The sequence below is a fragment of the Periplaneta americana genome, chromosome 2 (assembly GCF_040183065.1).
Source record: "Periplaneta americana isolate PAMFEO1 chromosome 2, P.americana_PAMFEO1_priV1, whole genome shotgun sequence".
In the NCBI taxonomy this organism is placed as follows: Eukaryota; Metazoa; Arthropoda; class Insecta; order Blattodea; family Blattidae; genus Periplaneta; species Periplaneta americana.
Genome location: NC_091118.1, coordinates 19,028,319 through 19,051,298, shown reverse-complemented (window position 1 = coordinate 19,051,298; position 22,980 = coordinate 19,028,319). Strand labels below are relative to the sequence as shown.

Here is a 22,980-nt window from a genome sequence, read left to right as displayed (position 1 = left end):
TCACAAGATCTGAATCAATAATGAAACTAAATAAAAAGGATTTATATCTCAATTTCTGCCAGCGAAAATAAAACATTCTATTCTATTTCATAGTACGAACCAATAAGTGTAAATAGGCTATTAACGAAAGTGTAACAAATGTAGTGAAAATATAAGGGGTGTTCATGCTAATTCATCTATCTCTTCAATTTGTTCTGAGCTTCAAAGTAATGTTGAACAATACCAATATAAAGAAATAATTTGTATATTGGTACTTTTTATTTTGTCCAGAGTAATTTAAGTAAAGAAACTGACACAAAAGTTATGCATTGCCTTACTTAAATGCTAACTACATGGAAATTCAGGCTTCTTGTGCGAGGGAAACAATCTAATCTATTAAAGTACCAGCACAAGCATTCAATACAACTCACCTCAACTTCACACTTCACCACATAAAATGTACCAGAACTTTCATTTTCTCTGCATGTGACGTCTGATGCGTCATCATAGCTCTCATTGTATGGTTCCACTTTGATCTCTTTCACATTAACTCCAAAGAAATGGTCTTCCTGTGTAAAAAAATACGGCAGACAAATAAATTATCTTCATCACAAAAAAAACTGTTCATCATGGAATCATACCTAGATCTACTCAACATATTATTAATTACCTCTGATAAACGCTTTCCTTCTTGTCCAAGTATCACTTCATCCTTTAATTCCAATGGATCATACCCAGGTTCTACTTTAATTACGTCCATGATAACTGAAAGAAAGATATATATATATATATATATATATATATATATATATATATATATATAGTGAACCATAAGTAATGCCATTAATTTCATAGGTTATTCTTAGAGATATTTCATACAAAAAAGTTTAATACAATTTTGCTCGTTTTTGCTTCCTTCTTGAGATGAAAATTGTTTTATACGAAACATTTCAGAGCGTGTTTTGGAAAAGCCTTTCATTTAATTCCCAATACACTCAGTCAATTTAAGGGAACTCAAATGTGACTTTTCTACATTTTCAACATAATACACACTTTTTATTTTTTCTCTCTGGAAATATCAAAGATAATTATCTACATGAAATTTTTATGTAAATTTATCATATCATAATGAATAAATATTGAAAAGTACATTGAAATTGGTTACATAGTTTGACCGCACTCAAAATCTTAATTCTGGTCAAAAATGTAAACAAAAATTAAAACAACGTTACATTAGAGTACCAATATTTCTCAAAAAACCCAGAAACTTAGCCTGATATTTACTGGTTTGAATATGCTGTGGCACCAGGAACTTTTGTGTAGAGGATACTGCACACTGACCAAATTTCAAAATAATAGCCTATTTTACTGTCATTTGATAAACCATCTTTAAATCCTGAAATGTAACTTCTTAATTTTAAAGTGGTTTTGGCATATTTGCTGTCTTTATAGAATGATTAACAGAACTGAACCAATGTGTATTCTGACTGGCATGGAGTTGTGCAGCTACACATACAAACTTCAAAATTAAAATAATACAGTTTCTTAACTTGCTTTCCCATTATTGAGAGGACTGTTAATTTTCAAATAACTCTGATTTTAAAAGAATTACTGAAAATATTTAAAACTCCATTCTTGAGATGTATTTTTTAAAAGTTAATGGAGTTTTATTTTATTGTTAAGCTTAATATAATATGGACTTTTTATATGAAATATGGAAAATAACTTAGATACATAGAAATTACCGTAATTAAAATATGTACTAAACTCTGAAATATGAAGAAATGTGGAAAATAAAAGTAGCATTTCTTTAACTCTACACATTGTGAAACATAAAGATAATGCAAATTATAATTGATACTAGCTTTATTAGTAAATATGTATTTACATAGAAACCATTCCTCTGGTAATCACAGTACAGTTGTAGTCACTTTGATTGATGTGCTCAGCTTGAAGAGTAGTTAAAATGTAAGCAGACTAACATAGCGTATTGTCGTTTCAGTTTTTTGTAATTCTTTAGAAAAGCTACACCCAGGAAGGCACAATTTTCATTTACTTTACTGGTGTGTGTGAAATGTATATTATAGCGATTAACACGTGGTTTTGGTTTGCAGCCACAAATACTTTCAACATAAAAATCGAATCTTAAGTTACGAGTACATACAGATCTTAAAATTAAATATTAATAGATTGAAATTATACAAAATATGTTAGTTAAGTTAGGTTTCGGTTCTCCAGTAAGAAGTTAGCCTGCCTCATAGCTACACTGCATTCCATGATGTCAGACAGGCAAAGTAAACATTGCCTGTAGAGGAAGGGAGAATGATAATTGCTACCTACTATATACTCAACCAATGGCAGAGGTCACATCCAGACTTATCTTGAAGTTGGGCGGAGGTACAGACCGATTATTTAGTCCTGACAGCTCAGCGACGCGAAAGAGGGGAAGTAATAGGAGTACTGGGAAGAGTTTCGGAATAGAGATAAGGGCGAGCGATCGGTAAAGGAATGCAGTACAGCTTAACTGTACTGGAAACACAACGCTACACCGCATGCGTGACATCCGATTGCTCTGACTGCAGGCGACAGACTAACCTGAACATCCCTTGGCGGTAACTTAATGGACTCGCCTGACCCAGGCGCACATGGCTGGCGACTGTCAGGACTAAATAATCGTAGTGTACAACACTTCAAACCGTCCAACTAAGTGTGAGATGCGACCTCTGCCATTCGTTTAGTAGTAATTATCTTTCTCCCTTCCTCCGACAGCAATGTTTACTTTGCCTGTCAGATATTATGGAACGCAGTATAGGCCTAGTGTAGATAAATCTCCAGTCTTTTAGTAACCTTTTCATCAGGTCCTCCTTTAGAGTCTTTAAATAGAATATATGCTTATATAGACGCCAACACGGGTTTACAAGCCATAACATTGGATGGAAGTTCCATGCTTCACTGGTAGGTCTGTTTAAAATTCTTTCAATAATTTATTATCATAATACACTGCTCTTAAACTGAACCGAGCATATTGGGAACTAAATCAATGGCTTTCCCAAAATACATGAAATGTTTCATATAAAACAATTTTTATCTCGAAACGAAAGAAAAAACAAGCAAAATTGTATGAAACTATGGTTACCATGAGAAGAAATTCTATAGGAGGACATGGAATCTGAAATAGGAGGACATTGCTGAAGAAGGAGGACTTTTTAGAAATTGGTATGAACAAAATTAAAGATAAAAATAATGGCTCACTTTAGTCACTTTTCTCACTAGTTGCTGGATCAATATTACGTCTGTACTTATCAGTGGAACAGAAGAGCCTGAAGAGACAAACTTTTATTTTGTAGCAAAGAACTATGGAACTGTGCACAGAACATGTCCTTGGAATATATTTCACCATGATGATACCTCTGACTATCTCCGTTAGCATGTGATTTCCTTCTTTTGTCCATTGAGCAGATATTAGGGAAAATACTCTATCAGCACTTCCATTGTGACTTGGAATAGAGAAATAGAATTGACATACTTTTAAAAATTCTGAGAAAGTTTCACTGCTCGCAGAACTATTAGAATTGAAGAATCTGCACCATTGTTTATCAAAACTTAAATCTTTGTCAAAATTAACTTGATTGGCATAGCTCTGTACATTGCAGAATTGATAAAATAGCTTAGAATCATGAATATTGACATTTTTAGAGTGTAAGAATTCAATGCATGTCAATACGTCATCATATTTTATGTTTTTTTATGTGCTCCAGCTTCAACCATTGAAAGCAGTTAAATTCTTTCATAGATTTTCACCATTTGTTTAGATATTATATGCATAATATCGCACATTATTCACTATTCATATTAACTCTAGTTGAAATGCAAACTGCCGAACATTTCAATTTTTTTTCAATGCCTGCCGGACAGGATAAAATGATTAAAAAAAGAGGACATGTCCTTCTCTTGCTGGACGGATGGTAACCCTATATGAAACGTTTTTGCTTGAAATATCTCAAATAACCCCCTGAAATTAATGACATTACTTTGGTTCGCTCTGTATATATAATTTGGCAAGAAATTCCACTAGTTCTAGGCTACTTTATTCAGGAATTCGGATTTATCTAGATTACGAACGTAATTCAATATATTCGACCTATGGACAACTTATTTCGGTCCAAGACACAGTGGAGTATACGACAATGAAATCAAGATTATTTTGCACTGTTCTTATGATGCATTTTAGTCACTTCAGGACGATAAACTTAAAAAAGGTCATATTACAAACCATTTTCTTTTAGGTTCGTAATGTTTGCAACTCAGCAGGTAGAACAGGATACGACTTTTTTTTTTTTTGCATCAAATAAATTCCTGCAATATTTTCAAAATGGGAGCCTTAAAATATATATTAAAAAAATCATTCCTACACAATAAAAATAAGTACGTACCAGTACCTATATACGCTATAATTTTTAAGTATGCCTTTTGTAATTATTACTTAAAAATGTAACTTAGTTTTGTTGACAACATTACTCTAAGCTGGTAAAATTAACGAACTAACATTTATCAGAAACTTCACTTCACAGCCCTTACAGAACTGCTGTTTATACCTTTATACTCCCACAAAAATATCAAACTAAGGTTAGAATCAAAGACGTTTTATACTTTATTAGAACATCTCTTATAGCTCGAAAGATTTTTTTCCCCAAGTTATTTTAGTCAGAGTGTATGTAGGCCTATGGATCTTTGTGCAGTGATCCATTCATCCCACTCCGAAGACCAGATATTACTAATGCAAAAGAGATGCCTACTTTATGAAATAATCCTTGTATTTGCGAAGTAAGGAATCCTCTCAAGGAAATAACGTTTTTACATAAATTTTACACATATAACTAAAATAGACATAAACTCGTAATATTACATGGCATAGATGGAGACAACGATTTCCTTGGGGGTGGGAGGGGTACAATAGAACGATAAAATAAGCTAATTTATAGATAGTTAGCTACGTATTCTTATCACGAACATATAAAATGCGCCCTCACACATAAAAAAACAAATACGAATATATATATATATATATATATATATATATATATATATATATATATATATTTACAGGACAGGGTCTCAAAGACTTGCACTGCAGTCTGAAGCTTATTGTGCTTACCACTCCTGTTCTGTGAATGATTTCTGTCGCCGAACAGTAGAGTTCTTGTACAAATATAGCACGCTGTATCATGAACTTAACCCGGACCACGGTAATGATGACAATGGCATTTGAATAAATGATGGCGAAATGAGATTGAGGTAAAATGCCGAAAGTTACCCAGCAATTCTGCTTCAATTGGGGGAAAACCTTGGGAAAAACCCAATCAGGGAACTTGTCCCAACGGAAATTTGAACCCGGGACCGCTCGTTTCACAGTCAAACATGATAACTATTTTTTCGCAGCAGTGGACAAAAAAATTATATATATATATATATATATATATATATATACAATGAAAAAATAACTTTAATTATGTCTCTGAAAACTATAGGTACATTGCTTAGCCAAGTAGAGCAAAATATCAATTATATCAAATAAATATTGTCGATTTTTGTTAACAAGATCCTAAGATCCTTCTGTGAACTAGAGAGCTGTGCCAACACTGATTCTGTAGGATACTTCATATTTGTCCACTTCGTCATTTGTTATCACTTGTATGGTCACTAGCACTTACACTATTATCTGCAATATTAGCAGGTTCTTCGTTATTAGGTCTATTGATAGGTTTACTTCGACTTTGTTCCGTACTTTTAAAAAAGAAATGAGTATCTTGGTGAACTCACTGTCACATGAACTATGTTCAGCAGTACAAATCCTATTCCTAGCAATATACTACTGTCCAAATATCGAAATAGCATTTCAAGAGTAGCACATATTTGTCAAAACATAAATTATATTTCTCTGTTACGAACACTACATGCAAATTGTGATCAATATTTTTTTATTTGTATTCAACTGAATGAACTCTCTCTAGAAAATGTTTCCAGGTTGTCCCAATTCTTCTTTATCCAAACTATAAAAAGATAAGTCACATAATGAATGTTTGTAGGCCCTACTTAGAAACATGTTCATATAAACGTTGATTTTTCATATTAATTCGTAGAATTTTGAGAGAGAGAGGGGGGAGGGGGAGAGGGAAGAGGATGGAGAGAGGGAGGAAGAGAGGGGAGGGAGGGAGGGATGAGGGAGGAGAGGGATGGGGAGGGAGGGAGAGAGGGAAAGAGAGAGGGAGAGAGAACAACCTATATCACTCTGACTTGGGGGACCCTTACACATCCTATATCTCCGCCTATGTTTCGTGGGTACTGAATGGTTTGAATTTTAAACTGATCAGAGTTGCCTCCATAGTTTTACTGATAAATTCAGACCTCATTAAACATAGCACTTACTATAGAGTGTATGTTAAGTTTTCTCATGTGATTTTCCTGTCTTGGGAATGAAACCAAAAATTGCAAGAGCATTTATCTTACAAAAAGAATATTAAAAATAATTCAGTCCTACCCCAGATACTTAGCAAACAAATATTCAAGAAATTAAATAATCTATCTGTGCCATATAATAAACATATATTATTTTTTTTTACATCAGGATACTCATTACCAGAACTTAAAGAATTTCTCATCATTACAGATACAATACCTGAGCAACATATGATATTCATTTATATTCTCACAGGCTTATCAGGAACTTGTGTGTACAACAAACTACCATTCCATCTCAATCTAAGATAATTAAAAAATAAACTTATATCAATTCTCTTGGACAGTATGCCATAGGCCTATTCAGCACAGCACACACAATTATTGGAAATTTTGTAAACAACAAATAAAATAGACATTGAAGTAATCTGTATTTTCTGATAAAATAAGACAGAACATTCTTGATTAAAGGAAAATAGTTTTACAATTTATTGCATTACAGAATTTCATAAAATAATAAAATATTCTTCACCTGACATAATTAGGAACATAAAATCCAGACGTTTGAGATGGGCAGGACATGTAGCACATATGGGCGAATCCAGAAATGCATATAGATTGTTAGTTGGGAGGCCAGAGGGAAAAAGACCTTTGGGGAGGCCGAGACGTAGGTGGGAAGATAATATTAAAATGGATTTGAGGGAGGTGGGATATGATGGTAGAGACTGGATTAATCTTGCTCAGGATAGGGACCGATGGAGGGCTTATGTGAGGGCGACAATGAACCTCCGGGTTCCTTAAAAGCCAGTAAGTAAGTAAGTAAGTAAGTAAGTAAGTAAGTAAGTAAGTAAGTAAGTAAGTAAGTAAGTAAGTAAGTAAGTGGCATGGAAGGAAAGGGAAGGGAAAGGGGAAAGGGAAGGGAAGGGAAGGGAAGGGAAGGGAAGGGAAGGGAAGGGAAGGGAAGGGAAGGGAAGGGAAGGGAAGGGAAGGGAAGGGAAGGGAAGGGAAGGGAAGGGAAGGGAAGGGAAGGGAAGGGAAGGGAAGGGAAATAAGAAGAAAAGGAAAGGAAAGATGAAATGAATGAGGTGTATAAACAATTGAATGTTCTTTCAGATTTAGATTTAAGCATAAAAATACAGGGATGCCATTTGAAATTTCAAAGTGTGGGAGGCTGGGGGTATGGGATGAAATCTAAAATTCAATTAAGCCTCGTTTCAGACTTTCCCCTCAATATCTAAATTGACGAAGTTTTTTTGTTTAAATTTAATTCAATTTAAATAATTAGTTATTTAGACTGGAAAGTTTTGAAATGAAAGCCTTGTATAGCAATACATGTAAAACTTCTGGAAGTGAAACTTGGTCACATTCATCAAAGATAAAACAAAAATACAAGAAAGGGAACTGAGATACGTACTTAGGATCCATTGAACTCTGTACCAGATTAGACTATATACTGTAGAAATCAGGATATAAGAGATGAATTAGAAGTTAGTTCTTTAGCAAATACTTTTCATCCAGGGCATATAACTGAAATACTTCTTGCCATATACAAATAACTTCAAGAAATATCTTGCAGAATGAATTAAGGTATCAAACTAGAGTTCTAACGCAGTGACCAACAGAAATGGGAGCAAAACCAACCAGGGACTTAGGTATGTGTTCACAAGATTATAGTGCATGGTTACCACCAGATTCATGTAAAAAAAGAGTTTCCACAAACCAAATGAAACCTGCATGTGATCACTAAGTGCCATGTGATCACACATGTGACAGATACATCACCGTATTAAAACAATATTAAATTGACAATGAAATATACCAAAGACTAACCAATTGAGAATAAGATTCTGTATATTTGGGCACTTTTATCATTATTATTATTATTACACATTTGTCATCAGAAGTGTTATCTAGAGGGCTACATTTTTCGGCATGCTTTTGCTTATGTATCTGGCTGCACTGTAGCACTCTACAAACTTATTGCATGTCTTGTTTTTTTTTACTCCCAAATCCATGGAAAAGCTGTTGCAAAAACCTGTAAGTAAAAGAAGTAAAAGAATCACCGATTACAAGAAGAACATTAATAACACAATTACACCATGAACCACAAACAACATCCAAGACGAATCATATATGAATACTGGACATAAAAAAGGCTGTAAGTGCCAAAGAGACAAACCATAGAAAACAGAGCTTTCTTGTGCAACTAATATTGTAACATCACACATTTTGTAATCTTTGGAAGAAGTTAGGCACTAAATAAAATTATTATAAAACTTATAATTTTTCTCAGTGGATTGAGCAAGGGACACAAACCTTATAAAACAAAAAACTTATTTTCAACAATATTGGCACTTACAGCCTTTTTATGTCCAGTGATCATATAATGCTACATATCCACGGTGTTCAGATAAAAGGGCTTATCCCTCAAAAGAAAATTTTCAGAAACAGCTATAATTAAATTTTAGCCCATTATTATTAGTTACATTTTATGAATGTATATATAATTGTCGTCAAAAAACATATCTACGAGTTTTGTAATTAAATTTTAACTAATTGAGGACCGTTTTTGCAAAACTTGCTAACTGCAAAATTTGCAAAATTGAGATTTTGATGGATTCGTTAACATAAGGCAGGCCTCTACATGATGTTCAAAGTGTCTTAGTAAAATTGGGTTATTTCTCTTCATTGTATGTTTCAAAGTGTAATCGTTTTTTCAAAACTTGCTTTCTGCTATAAGTGAGAGATACAGCAAAACTTGCTTACTATAGTGTTTTGTCTCTCCTGTAAAATTTAGTTTTTTCAGTTAGCAAGTTTGGCAAAAACGGTCCTCAATTACACTAATTACAGCAAAAAAAAAGGGTCACATTTCAAAATGAGGGTTAAGCCCTTTTACCTAATCACCATCGATATTAAATGTTCTCTAAACAGGACCTCTACCATTAAGGAACCCACACATACTGTGTGCTGGAATATTAAAAAATACTCCTTCTGAATAAAATCTGTAGTCATAATGTCACCAAATTACATAACTGACCTTTAGTCTCAATACGCCATTACCGATATGAAAAAAGTAACAATTTAGAACTTGCAGTATTGTAAGATCAGCGCAACTCACCTCAAATTTATTCTTCACTGCTGGAGATTAACTGATTTCTTAATTTTCTTCACATTTTATCTCCGAAGTGAAATCACAACTCAGGTCTGGAGGTTCAGCCTTTATAGCACCCACATCCACTTCCAAGTAATGTCTTACCTGTGTATCATATATGATAAACAAATTAATTAATCCTGTTCCTCTGTCCCCCTCACCCCAGCCTGGTTCTGAGGACCACATCAATAATCCAAAAGTAGAATGCATATCAAAAGGATGACACATACTATGGCATTATACTTTCTAGTATTTCACAGAAATTCAGATTAATCAACATGCTGCAAATGGTGCTACTGTTTATGGTTGGTTTTCTTGAATTGTTATGGCATACATGAAACCATTTACAATATGCACTGTCTTTTCAGGTCAGGAGCTCAGGAGATGGCTAGTGGTAGGAATACATGATGCTATACTAGTAGCCGAATGTTATTATTATGTGAAAACTAAGCATCCCAAAAATATTAGTAGCCTCACCTAACACATAGTAGATATAGTATAATAGACTTTTATTGTAAAGTAACTTATTTTCATTACTACAAGAATCATTATTCCATTATTTTCAAACCATTTAAGTAATTTAAATTAATTTTCTAATAGTAGATTTATTGAAGAATTTGATCTTTTAAGAATAATTTAGACATTCACAAAATACTTGATGTAGTTTAATATTTTGTTAACTAATGCTGAGTTCTTGGCAATACAGCCATTAACTCTCTTGCTCTCCAATATTTCTCACACACAGTGGGTTTAGAGGAAAGGCTGCACATCACTGAAGATCATTATGATCCATTTCTTCTTGAAAATTGCACAATGGACAAATTTGTGAAGAAATAATTCCAATACATAGGATAATATTTATAAAATACAGTGAAACCCCGATAATACACAACTGTTTGTTATGCTATCCCACATATATGCTCTCTTTGTCCGATCCCTTAACATCCCTATATACAACCATGTAAAATCCATCACTTAATACGTTACACTATTTCATCTGCTAAAAATTCTAAAATATCGTACTTTAAAGGTTAGTGAGAAAATTTACCTGGACTAATACATTTACTGCTAATGCCCGCATATTCAAGGATTTGTAGGAGTCTTTGTTCGGTGAATACAATAGAATGGAATGCGACCCTTCAGTACCTGCAAGTCTACTGTATTCAGAGCCCGTCCTTCTTATAATCAGTTTTAAATCGCATTGTCAGTGAAGACTTGATCGGTGACATTCCAAAATCCTTCTCGCAACGAAGTCCTTGCGTACTGTCTGTGATTCATAGATTGATTAATGTTTCTAATAGTTAAATTACTGATGTCACTTTCGATTTAAATCGTGTGGAAAATGCAATTCTTCATAGTACTAGGTCAAGTGCAAGATAGAAAACACTTTTTTACTTTTTTAATAAAGGGGCACTTTAATTGAGAAGACAGTGTATTTGTTCTGACATTTTCTGAAAGAAAAGGAAATAAAATAATCTTATCCTGAATAATTAAAGTTTTTAATCCTTAAATTTTTTCAACAAATTTTTATGCTGATTCATACATTTGTGTTAAAATTTAAAAAAATCCAAAAATGACCCACTCTCGCTAATATGCAGTTCCGTTTAATACTTTTTTTTTTTTTTTTTTTTTTGCGGTCCCTTGAAGAGCGTCTTACTGAGGTTTCACTGTACTATAATATACACGAGTACAAGCTATATGTAAATTTGATTGTCTTATAATATGAGTAAATTTCCCTTTCTGTGATTCCTTATCACAAGCAAGTATCACCTTTCTAAATATTTGCTGGACTTCAAAATTTTTTTTTTTTTCGTCTTTGGCTCCAATGGTTTATATATATAAAAGATAAACTACACTTAGTTATAATTATTAAAGCACAATATTTATAGACTTAAATCGATTTTGTATTATTCAAGAGGCTTATCCACTTTGATTTTTCTATTTTAAGCTTTAAATTTTGATTGTAATTTAGAGAAAATTTTATTTTAAAATCTTACATTTTATTGATTCGTATTAAAATTTTTACTAGAAAATTATCTTTTTCATTACCTTTAACAATGCAGTGCGCTGGACCTTATTGTAGTAATAGTGATTTAGTAAATTTTATATCTGTTTAATCATATTGTGAATTTTTCTTTTCTCGCTCATTTTGGGGCATACAATTAAGACTGAATAGCAGCTCGGAATCTGATAATGCAATAATTATATTAGACCTAGTACATTTATTTAGCCAGAGAAATGAATACAGAAATGTAAAATTGATTTCGATCTCATTATTGTATTTCTGCCCACATTCTTATAAAAGGAGAAGACCTAGCAGCTTCCACCAGCTCCAGCTCCTTCTTCATGATCTGTTAAAGAGTTAACCATATCTGTGAAGTCATACATTTTGTGGATATTTTTTATTGGCTTCTTCAATACCGTATGTATTTCTTTTTGGCAAAATTTTAATTCAAATGAAGGTAATTAGTATTTTACTACACTATTATTAATAAGGTTCTTAACAAGTATAAAATTTTCCACTTCAGAAGGATAGTTTAGAGTTTCTTCCAATTTTTGTTCTTCCTGTATGAATACAATCTGGGTTTTCATGGTATATTTTGAAACTTTGTATTTGTGCCATTTATTATTATTTGGGAGTGTTAGCAACTTTTCATATGCTAAGAGAGGTTGCATTTCTAAGTCTACCGGTAACAAAAGTGGTCTACTTGATGTTAGATTTTGCATGACTGCAATTGGGAAGTTTTGACAGTATCGGTTATTAGTCGTAGTGCTTGATTTTGTGTACCTTCAAGAAGTTCTTTGTTTGAGAAAGCTGTACTTATGAGAAGTTCACTGCAGTATTTTAAGACAGGTTTTATGTAGCGTACTCGTGCCTTGAATCCCATTTGCATTACCCTACTGTCCAGTTATAATTTCTACAATAAAACAATAAACCACAAATCACTTAATCATTTACCAGTACCATTTCTGGTGGTTTGCTATCGTTTTCACTTGTCTCTTCATTCTGTGAAGGAAAAGGACCGGCTTCAGGATCAGTTTTAATGATGTCCATGACAACTGTGTCGCCATTCTGTGGAGCCATTATATCCATGTCGTGTTCTCTGCTATTTACGTCCATTAGAACTGAAAACAAAATCTGAAATTTGATTGTTTGCATATAATATTTCACCTACATTACAATATTAATACAATTATGGGCTGATAAATATTTCTGTATAAACTACTAGATTATTTAGCAGCTCAAGTCATTCGAATTCTAGATTTCTGTCATCGCTTTGTTACAATTATTTATACTAGTACTAAAAGATAATCTTTTCCTTGCAAACTACACTCATCTAAAGTAAAGTAAACTAGAAAAGGAATACAGTAATTCTTCAGAAGAAGTGAATCAAAGGAGGCACAATTTTTAATGCAATTATGCCTTATGTGAGGTCTATACACTGGAAAACACGTTTAATTTCCGCTTGTAAATATTCTCAACATAACAATTGAAAAATATTTATCTGTATATTGTTGAGCACGCCTTTAGTTCCACTATAATGAGCCTTCAAGATTTCCCCCTTCTCTGAACTTCACTTCATACATGACAAACACATATACATCGCCATTCAAATCCAACACATGATTCCATAATCCACTTTGCCTGGAGGTCCAGGGCGAATTACAAGAGAATCGAAAAATTTCAGTTTACATAGGCCTATTATCCTTCCGTACAACTAAGCAATCCTACATTATACAAAATACGTGAGTAAATTTTATCCTTTCATCTTACTGCCCATAATTGCCTTTTATTCCTTTGATAATGTTACCCCTTCCATTACTCCCTGGATTTCTCGAGGCGACAACATACGAGAAAAATTTCTGATCTCATCAGCATCGATCATGGTGGTGTAGTAGATAAGCCAATGGTCACTATATCCAGGGGATGATGGGTCGAGTCTAACTCAGGTAGACCTAAGTAATTAATAACAAACCGTTGTTATGTACCCCATGATCTGATTACAGGAACATCACTGGGAGAGAGAAAAAGAAGAGAAGATGGAGAAGGAAATGGAGAAAAGAGAAAAGATAAGGCAATGTAAAATAGTTTTATTTTTATAGTGATATTAATTTTTACATAAGTTACAGCCTTATGCGAGGCGAGTAAGTTTCCCTGAGGCTGTTTATAGAAAGAAAACACAATTTAATGGAAAGATTTATTGGGATAGATACAGAAATTTTTTTTAGCTATTTTCAACATATTCCCCACTGGAATTGAGACATTTTTCATATGATGGGATCAACAGACGGCTGTCACACACTGGTTCTGATCCCAGGCAGTTGATTTCTATAACACAGGCATACAAAATTTGATCCCACGGTATGACAGATGTCTCAATTCTGGTGAGTATGTTGAAAAAGAGTTTAAAAATTGCTGTATCTATCCCAATAAATCTTCTATGAAATTGTGTTTTCTTTCTGTAAACGGTGCCACGGAAACTTACTTCCTGGACGGCCCTTGTATATAGGCCTAAGGTTCTTAAGGGAAAATATAACGTGTCGAATGGACATACTAATGAATAAGCTATAGTAATTTTACCCATGTGAGTGTTCTGTTACGAGGTGTCGAAGGCACATAGTAGGGATCGAGCTGCTGGGGCGAGGGATAGAGAGAGACAGCACACATTAGACATAGAGAGAGCAGCTGCTGTGTTCGGAGAAGCAGCATGGGTGGGGATACCTTCCCCTACCGCAGTTCCGTTCTTAATGAACTTCAAAGAGATTTAGGAAAATGCTGCAAACCTTTCAGTTTTAACTTAATTATTCTTTTATTGAAGGCATCAGTTTAATCGATTTCATTTGAAGCAGCCAGAGTTCGAATGAGAGGATTAGATGGTACAGCAAATTTCGAGAAAAGTTATTTGAAATTCGATGAATAAAATCATAAAATTATTCTCAGTAAGAGTTGATGCTTGGGCCATTGTGCCATCTATAAGCCTACACCAGCTTCCTTAATTTCCCTACAGATGGCTGCCCTCGCACGTCCCACAACTAAGTCCGCACTTCAGGAGAAGATACGAGCAAGGAATGTGAGTTTTTCCCCTTCTCTTACAACCAACTCCCCAACATGGAATCAGCCGGCCAATGACTATGCTTTGTTTGTCCCTGCCGGCCAATGACACCATCTCCATCCACCTGCTCCTTCAGAGGAGCTGAGTTACTAGTTGAACCTCTCCTCTTACCCCGCAAGGACCATACCCCCCTCGCAGGTATCTTCTCGTGAAATTTGGACAGTACCCTCTTTTCGCATCGTCCGAATGCTTTTCTTGTGGTGGAGGGAATGTGATGCGGTGGTTCATTTCTTCTGAAGAATTACTAAGAAAAGTACTTATTTTACTTACAGCAAGAATCATGTTCATTGCACCAATCCATCATACGAACAATTTCCATGAACTTATTGCAGACGTGAACACCGTTGGCCTCACATTGTTTCCGGAACATGTATTCAGCCAGATACAGTACAAAATCCACCTGAGTGTCACATTTCGCGACACTGGCCTTCACGTGTTTGATGATGTCCACTGTGTTTGTATGAGTACCTGTTTCACGGGCCGCGAATGTAATGGAATGATTGACTTCTAAATTCTTGCATTCAGTCTCACCTAGATGGCGACAGGGTTCCCAAGAACCACTAATAACTGTTGTTCCAGGAAGAATCCAGTTCCTTATTAACTCAGATAAAGTTTCGGAGGAACGATTAACAACCGGAACTAGAAACGAGCGGTCAGTCTCCCTTTCCATGCCACCGAATACATACTGCCCCTCTACGTAATGGCCTACGTCGTATTTTTTCTTGCCAATCTTGCACTCAATTACTTCCACAATCTCGTCACGTCCTCCAATCGGAATTCCATTCTCTGTAATATATTTGTACATGGTCTCCCTGCAAAAATTCAGCCATTCGGCGTGCGTCCTTGACGATATCCCACGTTGATCAATAATTATACCTGTTGGAATCTTCAGGAGAATGTCTATTGTGACGCTAAGCACTTCGTACAATGTTAATCTGCTCCTGGAAAACCACGAGTTGTGTCGAATGGAGCGTGAGGCCTTGCACTGGACACGAGAATACTTGCCGGGCTCCGTTTCCCTCTGTACGAAATTCGGGCAATACCACCGCATTCCGTCACTCACCCGTTTAGTTTTCTCCAATTTCATTTGGACTTTGCACCTCTCGCACTCCATCTGCGATTTTATGAGTCTGGAGGTTCTCAGAAATCTCATAGCCCTCTCAGAATCTTGAAACAGAGCGAAGGTAAAATTGCCTGTTAAGACACCTGGCCTCCCCAGAGAAAACTTACCCGAGGAGGCAGGAGGAAGAGGCATATTGGCTATGATTTCCTTCTCGAACTCAGTAACAATTGTACAAATCGACTCCATATCTTACTAAACTTTTCGACTTTGATAATCCTAGTAACTACTGTGCACTTTTATTGCAAGTTGTGTCAAGCTTAAAGAAAATGAAAGCACTGTAGGCCTACTATTGTCTTATCGTTGTTCATGATTTCACATGCCATTCTTACTCGTATTAGCCACTTTTACCACAGTTACGACAGGAAATGTATAAACAACGTCATTTTCTTTATTCTCATTTATTCGTACGAATTATATATAATATATATTACGATTTACAAATCAGAATCCGTAAAAGAATCACATGAATAACCACATTTCACTTAAACGTCCATCGCATTTACTAAACACAATGCTTAAAAAGTTTAGAATCCTTCATACCACAAAAAAGACCCGATATTTAAGCACGGTACGAAATTTCATAATAATTACTTCATAGCCAAAAACATTTAGTACCTAAGCAGCATTTTAAGACACTGCTGGCCAGCAGATAACAATCTGTAACAAAATTATGAAATTAACATACCGTACTATACAATAGGTCTACATTAGTTAAGAAATTCCTGCTTGAGTATACTGAAGCCCTCTACAGAAATGATGGCGCGATATGAACTCAAAAATACCACATGAAACATGAATACCGGTATATTTAAATAAAATAACGTGAAAAATAGGCAGAGACTACTTTCTATATTTATGAACTATTTGCTCATTAGGCACCACCAGTGCATCCTATTTTCACGTAAATGTCCTGCTCATAAAAGTCCTAAAACACCATAAGGATCATGTTGCAGTGAATTCCATTTATTTGTTTCAAACTTTAATCCAAGATGAATGATTGAATATATGACAGAAAAACATATAATACGTAACTGTTACCAGTTATGAGTATATTTTATTTACGAGAGAACATCTAACAGCAAATAATCTCACTAAACTACGGCATTCCACTATTACTGAATACCACACTGTAAATCATTAATGATATGTTTATATACTTGTGAAATTAACAACTTTCATCACTTCATTGTATTGAAATTAAACTATAGATTTAAATATTATTCCAATATAATAATGGGAAAAATATTACAAAAATGTATGGAAAGGAGAGGAACAAGACAACATAATATATACAATAGATGATGATGGAGTATAGACTTAATATCAATGGAAGAACTCATACAAGATCTGAAAAAAAAAAATAAAAAATAAAAAATCACCTGGTACGGACAATTCAATATGGAGTTAATAAAATATTCACCTAACACCTTTTTACAACGACTTTAGATTTTATTAATATATACTATATACCATTCGTATTAAAGAAAATCTCATTCCTAATCCATCTCCCAAGTTTTATAACTTCATCTAAAAAAACCTGTCAATAAGAAAAATTAATAAAATTATTAATTTTTGTTCCGACGGTTGAAAATCGCTTGCTATGTGTGGCGGCGGCAGCGTTCGCGAGACTTCATAACGATTAGTAATAATAATAATAATAATAATAATAATAATAATAATAATAATAATAATAATATTTATTTGTCAGAAACCAGTGTACAAGGCCTGGATATGACATCGTCAGGTTCGATAATACACACACACGCACACATACACTCACACATGCACAAACAAACTTAGCACAAATAAATATAGACAAGTAAACAAATAATTATAAGCAAATAAACATACATAGTCAAATAAACAAACACTGAGAAATAAACAAAACAAACACTGGGAGATAAACAGAGTATGCTATGCTGTAGGTTAACACATTTATATAAGGACAAAAGGTATAATTAAAATACAAAGAGACAAATTAAAATATAAACAAAGGGTTACATTTCTAAAATACAATATTTACATCACACTCCATGAATTCATTCACTGAATAAAAAGGTCTGCTCAGCAACCATCTATGTATGCAGGACTTAAACCTATTTATTGGTACTGTAACTTTCTCGCCTCCAATGGTAACTTATTAAATATATTTATGCCATTAAAAAAGCAGGTATTTGAGCTCACACTCAATCTGCACCTTGTGTAATCAAATTTATCTTTATTTCTAGTGTTGAAGGAATGTATATCTGATCTAGTCTGATAAAGATCTATGTTGGATCTGAGGAATATCAAGGTTCTGTAAATGAATAGATTGTAAACTGTCATTACCTTTAACTCTAGAAATAGTGGTCTACATGATTCCTTGGTATTTTTATTGAATATTACCCTCAGTGCTCTTTTTTGTAGTAATAAGATGCTATTGACTCCTGTTGCACTTCCCCATATATGAATTCCATAGTTAATGTGAGATTCAAACAGTGCAAAATATACCTGTCTGAGAGTTTCTGTTGAAACCAATGGCCTTAACTTCCTAAAAACAAAAATTACCCTCGACAATTTAGTACATATACTTTCTATGTGTTTGTGCCATCCTAATTTTGGATCCAAATAAAAACCTAACAGTTTAACATAAGATATTTCATTATCTAGTGTGTTGGGGAGGCCTAATTAGTTTCTGGGTTTTTTCTTCATTAAGCATTAACTTGTTTGAGTGAAACCATTGCTTAGCTATGTTAAGATTATTCATCTGTGACAACTTTAACTGGTTAAGATCTGAGTGAGATGTTATTAAGGTGGTATCATCTGCATACATGATTAGATCTTGAGGCAAACTGTATGGTAAATTATTTATTAATACAAGAAAGAGAAAAGGGCCTAATATGCTGCCTTGAGGAACTCCATTAGTGACCATCAGAGAGCTTATTTGATATATTAACAATTTGTCTTCTATTTTTTAAATAAGATCTAATAAGGTTTAAACTTTCTCCTCTAATACCGTAGTGTTGTAACTTAGCTATTAAAAGATCGTGGGATATGCAATCAAATGCTTTAGTAAGATCACACAGTGTTAAAGAGACACATTTTTTGTTTTCAAATGCTGTAATGATTTCTTTGACCAGGTATTCCAGGGCTAATACTGTAGATTTATTCTTTTGGAAACCGAACTGCCTAGGTGAGATAAGTTGGTGTTGGACGAACCATTCATTCATTTGCTTGTAGAGGAGAGATTCAATAATTTTTGAGAAACTTGGGACAAGGCTAATAGGTCTGTAGCTGGACATTGCGTTTATATCACCTCGTTTGTATATGGGTATTACTTTAGAAAGTTTCAAGCAATCTGGAAAGGACTTTTCATGGATGCACATATTGATTAAAAGAGTTAATGGTATGACAATTAAATTCACTATTTTTTTAATCTCAAACATCCGTCTCCCTGACCTTGATCACGCAACATTCTGTACAAGAGGAGTACTCCTCTTGATTCTGTATGACGGCAGAGCCTACGTGCTGAGCTCCTTTGTTCGACATGATATTTAAGTCAGCTTTCTGAAATTTTCACAGTGGAATCAATATACCCTAAAGAATTAAATACATGTTTTTTCGTCTATAAAAATGAATTGCATTTTATGTTCTATATTTTTTAAAATTATTTTACGATGGGTAACTATTAAAAAAACTTATATGTTTTTTTTTTTTTTTTTCATTTTCATTTGCTAATTTCTGGATACAATACATACTACACGTCTCACCAGGACCAGGACAGGTGATAAATGATAATACTACAAACTTTAACGTGACTACACATTTTAATTAATTCATTCTGAAATACAACTGATTTTATTCATTTTATTTATTTCAACTAATTATACAGGGCCCAAACTTTTAATTTTGTTATATTTCTACTACATTATGAGACTTCCTTAGAATTATTCAAAGTCAGGAAAAATAATGGACATATTGCAGCCTGGCCTAAAGAGAAAATTAATAATATAGTTTTTAAATACTTTAATAATAAATCAACTTCCAAAGACAGTAAAGAATAAAGATACTGTATGTACAATACCTAATACATACCTACTACAGTAGTATCTTTATTTCAATGCAATCGGATAGGAGGTGCCACACAGCATTAACGATGATGTTGAAAAAAATGAGTAAGGAATTTTAGAAATAATTTTTTCTACGATAGTGCGTGAAGTGCAATTTCACACACTGTGTGAAGTGAGCCTTTTCAACACCAGTGAGTGAAGTAAGAAAAGTGTGCGTGAAGTAATAATTTGAGTCTATCGAAGAAAATAACACTGTATGGTACACATTCGTGAAGTTGTATTTTGACATTCGTGTATTTTAGAAACTCGGCAAGCCTCGTTTTTCAAACCTACACTCCTGTCAAAATCCTATCCAATTCAAGAACTTTTATCATAAATTACTATTATATATGGGCAAAAATTGTATTTTTCCAATTTATTTGACATTCCTGGACAAATATAACTCAATTCAGGACACGGGACACACCGTTAAAATCGAGAACAATCCTTGAAAATCCAGGACGTCTGGCAATCCTGCGTCTCACACCAAATTTAATTTGAAATGCCCTTTGAAATACTTTAAATGAACCTATTTTCCAGTATTTACAAAAAAGAAAACATCCTCTTCGATCGTGTACATTGTTAATCCCTAAACATTCGAGCCAACACTATCGAAATGCAGTGTAGCGAAACAAAAATCAACCAAGGTCACTGGAAGAGTCCAACTCTACTGCGAGGGGTTAGATCCTGTTTTACATTGTTGAAGGTAGGTGCATACAAAATTTTAAGACAAGCTTTAAGTAAATGACAGTTTTATAGGCAAAAGTTTGATGCCTCTAGCGAGGGAATCACACTGTACTATAGACATGACATCATGAGCAGATAACGAAACCTCAGGAAATGCATCCGGTTACGTAGGCTTGTCATTGCCTTGTGATGTAAAAGTAGGATGGTACTGAACAAGACTGTACTGAAGGTAAACGGTTTAAAATATGAGAGAATGCAATGAAAATTGAAGACCGATCTTTCCAAAGGGGCAAATCACCAAAAAAAAACAACTTTCTGAGATATTAAGTACATTGCCAAACGCATGTTGAGGTACCTATCTCCGACATAATCTTTTGGCGGACGAATGAGTCGCAGTTCAGGTACAACAGAGCCCATTTAGCATGATATTCTCATATGAATGTACCTCATTTAGTTTGAATGAAATGAAATTTGAAAAATGAGTACTCACCCCCTTTGGAAAGATTGGCATTCAATTACATATATAGGCCTACTTCACTTTTGTTATCTGCAATACTGCCTCTTGATTAGGGCTACTAGTTGACCAAATGCCTTTGAAATGATTAATAAAATACTTTCAATTTTCTCATTAATAAAGAATCCTTCAGGAAGTAACTCAGTCTCAAAGTTTATATAGTAACATCTCATAGTCCACACCTGTGGAGTAACGGTCAGCGAATCTGGCCGCGAAACCAGGTGGCCCGGGTTCGAATCCCGGTCGGGGCAAGTTACCTGGTTGAGGTTTTTTCGGGGTTTTCCCTCAACCCAATACGAGCAAATGCTGGGTAACTTTCGGTGCTGGACCCCAGACTCATTTGAGCGGCATTATCACCTTCATTTCATTCAGACGCTAAATAACCTAGATATTGATACAGCGTTGTAAAATAACCCAATAAAAATAAAAAAAACATCTCGTACACAGAAAAATTATTATTATTATTATTATTATTATTATTATTATTATTATTGCAGTATCAAATTTAAGGTTATTCTTATTTAGACGGTTTACTCAACCGATATTTTAGACAATTTGTAATATATTGCCAGACTGCGTATTTTGGGCCCCGATACTGAACGTTAGGTGTACGTCAGTTGCAGGGAGGCAAAAGTCCTAACAAAAAAAAAAAAAAAAAAAAAAAAAGCTTCGGCTCTACAGAGACTCGGCAAACTTGAACGGAACATACGGCCTCTTAGGGGCGTACTGAGTGTGAACCCCCTCTTTAACTTTATAAAAAAATTACATATTTAGATTTGAATATTTTTTCATCCATAATCGTTTTCCTTTCTCTAATTTTTCATTGTCAGAGTAACAAAATCTACATCGACATACGGCATAGTCCTCCTACCTTTCCTCCAACATAATCCCTATGCTTGGGGCTCTGCGGCATGTTTGAATTACAATGCTATCTTAATTATAGAGAGCCCTACCGCCTAATACCGATCTTGTAATAAAATGAAGCCGACACAACATGAAATTTAACTTGTGAAACATATTGAAAAGATTGTTTAGGCAGTTCTGCTGTGCAGACATTAAATATTGTGTATTGTTGATTTTAAACTCATTTTAAGAGTCGATATTCACCCGTTCGTTAGTGTGAGTTCTGACTTTATTGTAAAACGTTCGTTTAACGTGTTGTGCATTTGACAGTTCATATTTTTAATAATAGTAACAATAATGATAATAATAATACTACACAAAATTTAAAATATCGATAATGAAAACTGTAAACAATTTTTAATAATAACAAACCCCCCGTCGACAAAATTCTGCGTACGCCACTGCGTTCTCTGACCGGTTTTCAACAGACTCGGTTATTGTAGTTTACATGCTTCATTTCCACGTACTGCTGGATGCCTAAGGAGTAGGGCGAAGTTTCTTAGTATCTTGATATCCCCTCTCATGTTCGAACATTTAGCATCTCCTAAAGGTAAGCGTTCACTACATCGTATCGCACTGCTCGTACGAATCGCACGGATTGGATATTTTAAGTGCAGTGCGTTCACTGTAACGGCTTCATCTCATCGCCTCAACGGATTCTCTATCAGCTGTTTAAAACATGACGTCGTACGATATTGACATTACTGAAAGCAAAGGAGTTGAGGTTAGATCTATTAATTACGTCTGTTAGCGAATAAGAATTTGTAATTGCTTCATGCGTCTTAATTGAAGAGGAAGAAACGAAAGAAATATTGGTTACATAATGTATTTGCAAGAAACGACTTGATTACTGTAATGGGAACACCTCAAATTATATAATTCTTCGCAATTTTCTACAAGCGAAATAAGTTTTCCGTCTGCCACTTTGGCGCGACACTGAACATGGCACAACATAGGCCTAATAG

The 22,980-nt window shown here is 34.3% G+C and overlaps 1 protein-coding gene across 1 annotated transcript in view; it reads right to left on the bottom strand.

Annotated features, from left to right (window-relative positions):
* LOC138695356 (zinc finger protein 84-like) overlaps nucleotides 1–16,743 on the bottom strand; it is a 50,392-nt gene extending 33,649 nt beyond the window's left edge. Inside the window, exons 1-6 of the mRNA XM_069819776.1 lie at nucleotides 14,971–16,743; nucleotides 12,552–12,712; nucleotides 9,554–9,691; nucleotides 8,266–8,470; nucleotides 650–744; nucleotides 411–548 (exon numbers count right to left, since the gene is read on the bottom strand). The gene's annotated coding sequence lies outside the window, so the exon portion shown is untranslated. The remainder of the gene's footprint in view (nucleotides 1–410; nucleotides 549–649; nucleotides 745–8,265; nucleotides 8,471–9,553; nucleotides 9,692–12,551; nucleotides 12,713–14,970) is intronic.
* Between the last annotated feature and the right edge of the window lie 6,237 nt (nucleotides 16,744–22,980).